Here is a 6,000-nt window from a genome sequence, read left to right as displayed (position 1 = left end):
ATTTAGCAACTGGTTGCAAATCTGTGTGATTGCTCAAAATCACGTTGGGTTTTGAAGCCTGAGTAGCAGCTTGGAGGAAAATTTGCTCCTGGAGGAAACATCCTGTGCACCCAACAGTTTGTTTACTTTCTATAGACACACCAGCTAATTAAATCAAAGTTATTTCTTCTTCCAGCTCTTTTTTTTTTTTGGCCTATGAACCTTATTCATGACAGGCTTTCTGTGTTTCCCACTGCTAATTTTAGTCAGTGTTTTCCTAGGAAGGACTGGCTGTGCTAACACAGGGTCAGCCTAGGCCAGGGACCCCTTTATGATGTCTCAGTGCCAGTTTGGGGTTGGGGGAAGCTCTTCACCTGTCCTAACAGGGTAAAGCCACAGCTCACAGTCCAGGCAATGTGACACCTTAGCTCAGCTCAGGTTTAAAAAGCTGTTTTGGCCAGAGATTTATTCCTTGATATTCTCCCTGGCTAAAGGGCAGCTATGGCTCCTGGATCTGCCATAAAGATAAAAAACCAGATGTTTGGCTTTACCTCTTGGATTTTGCTCAAGATTTGTGCACTGATCCCATGAACCAGATGTGAACCTGTGGCTGGAGCAGGTTTGTGTAATTTGGTGGATAGAGGGGAAGGAAAAGCAGAAGGAGGTGAAAGAGGGAGGAATTTGATGGGGTTTATCAGCTGATGTGGTGAGCAAGATGGAAAGGGCTCCAGGATGGCATTTAGTTGTGGTCTGGTAATGGGAAAATCCCTGGGGGTTCTGGAGACTCCAGTGTCACAGACATCTTTTATGAAAAATCCTTTCCTTAGGATTTTTCTTCCTGAGAAGCTCTGAGGCCTCAGGAACAAAATGTAAACATTGATTACCTGCTGCTGTGGAATGCAACAGGTGGATCTGTGATTGGCCCATGTTGGTTGTTTCTAATTAATGGCCAATCACAGCCCAGCTGGCTCGGACAGGGAGCCGAGCCACAAACCTTTGTTATCATTCTTTCCTATTCTATTCTTAGCTAGCCTTCTGATGAAACCTTTTCCTCTATTCTTTTAGTATAGTTTTAATGTAATATATATCATAAAATAATAAATCAAGCCTTCTGAAACATGGAGTCAGATCCTCGTCTCTTCCCCAAACCAAAACCCCTGTGAACAAGGTCACACTCCAAGATTTTCAACAATTCAGATGGGAAGGTAGGAGGACAGAAGGATGGACACTGCATGAAGAGCAGGGCCAGGGGGGTGGTAGATATTGATATTTGACAGATATTTGGCACCAAGCTCTGAAGCTCCAATGAGGGAAAGCAAAGCTGCTGTCCCAAATATTGGGGTATGGAGGCATTCTGCCATGGCAGGTGCACCAAATTCTACCTGTCCCTGAGGGCTCTGGGGTGGGGTTATCTCATGGAAAGCTTTAGGAGCCCCTCTGGCACAGCTGGATGGTAGGAATTACCCCCAGGCACCAGACAGGGCATGCTGGGGATGCCTTTGACCATCTAGAGGTGAGGGGGTTTGCTTCTCCCTGGGACACATTTGGAAGGGACTGGGGGCCTGGGTGACAGACCAGCCACAATCCAACACCCTGCCTCAAACATGGGTACATCTTTCTAGAATGAAAACACAGGGGGACACATATTCTGTGTCAGGCATCCTTTGTGCTGGTGCTGTGCTAAAATCTGAGATGCATTTAGAGCACAGAGGGATGGGTACAAAGACACTGCTGAGATTTCTGAGAATTCTGTTTGAGAGCACCACCTCAAGACTGCAGGGTTTGGGGTTTTCAGTGGGTTACTCCCATCAAAGCAACCCCAAACCACATCACTCTTTTGGCTGCACTTCTTGAGGGCATTTTGCTGCTGTGGAGTCAGCACGGATCTCACACACAGCCAAGGGCTGCCAGTGCAAGGATGTGCCCTCCAGGCCCTGCTCAGCAAAGTGACAACAGAGCATTTGGCTGAGGACCAGGTTTTCTAACAAGTCAGAAATGTGCTGACAGCCACGGAGGTGAGACATATGGTCCCCCTTCCCTCCTTGTCTTCTCCAGAGTCACTTGGCTTTCCTGTGTATTATAAAAGACTCATGGCAATCATATGATCAGAGATGGGCTTTAGGTCAGACTCCTCCTCTCCTGATACCACTTTTTTTGTTGTTGTTGTTGTTCAAGGCACTCTGAGCTGGAAAGTCCAGGTGGAGTTCTCAGTGGCATTTGTTTTGGCAGGGAGTTTCTCAGCAGCTCTGCTGCTGGATGGGTGAGAAAGCAATATCTCAGCAGGAGCTTATTAGTGGATTTCAGCTGTGTCACTGTGAGGAATCACTTTGCTACCAGCAGCCATCAGGCCCCGAAGGCTGGGATGGCAACTTTAGAAGTGTTCCTTCACTGCTGCTGAGTACCCAGCTGATTGTCCAGCGTCACAGGCTGGGTGAGCTGCCAATTTGCTGAAACAACAATTAAAAAAAAAAAAAACCAAACCAAAACAACCTTGCAGAAAAGAGTTATGAACAGCATAAGGCTCTGTAAAGCAATGAGGTATTTTTGAGCATCTTTTTTTGAGCCGGTTTGGCATTTTTAGTGGGCTAGCTGGCTCCTGATTGGACAGGGCGTGGGTGAAAGCTGCAGCAGGGATGAGATAATGCATTGCACAGCTTGTCAAATCCCCCCTGATGCCTCAATTGAGTCAGGATGGGGGAGCGTGGGGCTCCGTGTTTGGCTGGGCTTGTTTGCAAACACCTACTCGTGCTCTCTGAAACGCAGTGAGAAAAAACACTGGAGGAATTTTTGGGGGCTGAGAATGCAGGGAGCAGCTTGGATGCTCTGGGAGGGAAGGGTGGGAAATGGTGGGAAATGGCTCCGAGGGACGCGGCGGCGCCGGAACGCTCCTTCTTGGGAAAGCTGCAGAAATCTGATTTACGAGGGGGCTCTGACATTGCAAACTCCTTGGAGAGCTCCTCTGCAGGCCTGGGAGGACGTGGAGAAGGAAACAGCTCTCCAGAAAGGGGAAAAGCTGCAGCCAGCATGACCTGCAGGGGAGTTTGGCTTAGGAGAGGGCTTGGAAAGCCAGAGGAGATGTCAGGGGTGCAGGAGCAGGGACATCACAGCCATGCTGGTGTACATCAGAGAGGCACTTTGAGGGGCAGGACAGACAGACTGACCCTGCCCAGAACCAGCAGTGGCAGCTTCCAACCCACACAGGAAATTTCCCTGGGCTGCTTTGTGGGTAACACCAACCCCCAAGGAGAGCAGCGGGTGGCTCAGGGAGAGGAAAACTGTCCCCAGATGTTGGGAAGGATGAAAGTTTGACAAGAAAGTCTCACAGATGAGTGCTTGGCAGAAAGATTTTTGAATGTAGAATCTGAAGAAGGAATAGAGATGGATGCAAGTTTTGATATAAAAGAACAATAGATGTATAAAGCGAAAATTGCTAAGCCAGTCTTACTGGATAACCAAGGAGGCAAAGGCTGTGTTAGTTAGAAGGGATTTTTAGGATTTAGAGCAAAGGATAAACCCACCTCAAACAACAAGATGTTTTTACCAAGCAGAAAGACAGCACAGGCAAACAAGTCAGCAAATGTGGCGAGTAGAAAAAAGGTCTCAGAATTTTCCACTGCGAGAAAACTGAAAAACAGCTTCTAGCTTAAACTGTAATGTACTGACTTTTAGAGATTGGAGAACAGTAACATGAATATGGTAATTACAGTAGTTATGACAGTCTATAGGTAAAAGTTAAGGTATAGATTGGTTCTTCTGTATGAAGATGCTCAGCAAAGGCAAGTCTATAATGCATTGTAACCAAAACCAAAGGGTGTCCAGGCTTGTCTGCAGCTGGAGCTGACAGCTGTGGGCACAGCTCTGTCACCCACCACCCTGGGCTGCTGTAACATCTGGGATGGAATAAACTGCATTTTGCAGAGCTGCCTGGAGTCCCACATCCCTCATTATGGCTCTTACACCCAGAGCTGTGGAATTTTGTCTTTGGTGCTTTCTTGGGGATCTGGGGTCTCTTCATGAGTTTTTCAAGGTCTTTGAAGAAGATGCCAACTAAGATGATCCTTAAGGAGGACTTGAAGTTGTCTTTTTGGAAAGGCTAAAAGGGGAGATGAGGGTTGGGAAATCACAACCTTGACCCATTTTTCCCATCAGATTTGCAGGAGATGTCCACATACCTGCTGTGGCTCCAGCTGGTGTCCCAGCCCAGGCTGTTCAAAGGACTAAAGCACAGCCCAACTCCTCCATAATTTCCTTCCATGGTCCCTGTTTCCCACCCTGTTCCCATTCACATGAAAGGATAACATACACCCTGTCTATTTTTTACACATCAGAACAAAGTGCTTGAACAAGCAGCATTTTCCATGCTGTGTTGGAGCTACACAAGCCACACAAAATACTTCTTTACTCCAAAAAAGCTCTCACAGCTCGGGCAGGGATGGCCCCTGTGGGTGGGGAGTGAGTTGGATAATTTTGGAAAGCTCCAGTCAAGAGCCACTTGTTGAATCCCGAATGTTTCTGCTGGGATTGCCAAGGGCTTGCCCTGCAAACTGTGGGTGTGCACGTGAGTTATACTGAACCAGAGCCTGCACAGAGCTAATTCTGGGCTCCTGATTCCTCCTCCACAGGGAAAATGCCATGGAAAATGCAGACATCCATCACTGTTGGGAGGTGCAACGGTGCCACTGCTCTGTGGATCTCCCTGAAATGGGTGTTGGGGGTTATTTCAGGCTCTGTCTCCAGCAGCTCCTTCCCTTGCAGTGAATAGATTCTCTTGTCAAAGCTGTTTATCTCCTGCTTTTTTAAAAAATGAGTCATGGAACAGTCTCAGAGGGTGGGGTGGGCTTGTGTTGTGGGTTTACTTTTGTGCCTGAAACACAAAGATTAGGCCAGTGCCTATCTCAGAGCACAGGAACACAGATCCAAGATAGAACATTCCCCTTTTCCCATGGCTGAGGAGACAGAAAGGCTGCTAAATGCTGGAATTAGAGAAATGTCTCTTGCTTTGACTCAGCTAACAATGTCATAATAAATCCAGAATGGCAATTTGAAGATGGATCAAAGCCTTATGACAGCTATCAGCCTCTGATATAATACTTTTGTTGGAAAAAGTGGTGGGAGAAGCACGGCTGGCAGATTGGTGGATAATGGATTTAAAATTGCACACACTGACAGACCTAAAGAGGCTGGGATTTTTGCTGAGAACTCTTGCCCTCTTTCTTTAGATCACAGTGTGTTGATGCTCCAGGGAAAATGTGTTTTTGGGAGCAGTTTCTCAGCTGCATCAAAGCACTCATGAACTGGAGATATTTAACAGGACCTTTGATGCTTAGAGAGGCTACCTAGAACAGAGGCTAGAGAGTGTTAAAGGAATAAAGTAGATATTTATCAAAAAGGCCTTCAAAGGATACACTTTGGGCAATACAAGACCCTGGCCATGGCTCTACCCAGGATGGACTCCATGTCATGAGTTTTCACACTTTTATAAGTTTTGGTCCATTTCCATGTTGGGGTTGATTGTCCAATTACAGCTCCAGGTTATGCAGTCCCATCCTCCCAGTTTGCTCTCCTCAATTTGCTGTTTTTACACTTTTTGGGCCTGAAGCTGCAACGGTGTCCTTGGTTCTGGGGCTGGAAAAGGAGTGTTTTGTGTGACTGAACTGTGAGGAGAACTTGCTACCACTTCATATAAAATTCAGTTATACATCAATGCAGTACAGAAGCTGGAAAATATGACAGCTAAAACTTAAGGCATCACCTTGAACTGGCAAAAAGGAGCCTTCAAGATTATTTTCCCTCCTTTAACTGTAGCCTGCAGTCAGCAAAACATTTTGACACAAGAAAATTGCTGTTATTTATGGTTTTCTGGCTGCCTGTGTGTAACAGCTGGGCTGTTTCAGACCAGGCTGTGCTGTGGTGGTGGCTGCTGCTTTTACCACAGAATTGTCCTCAATAAGTGCCTGGGATGCTCAGCTGGGTTTGGAGCAGGTCCTGTGGGCTGGGGAAAAACAGGTCAGGAAATATCCA

Source organism: Melospiza georgiana, chromosome 1 (genome assembly GCF_028018845.1).
Source record: "Melospiza georgiana isolate bMelGeo1 chromosome 1, bMelGeo1.pri, whole genome shotgun sequence".
Taxonomy (NCBI): Eukaryota; Metazoa; Chordata; class Aves; order Passeriformes; family Passerellidae; genus Melospiza; species Melospiza georgiana.
The sequence above is the reverse complement of the archived record's forward strand: the minus strand, read 5'-3'. Positions refer to the sequence as shown.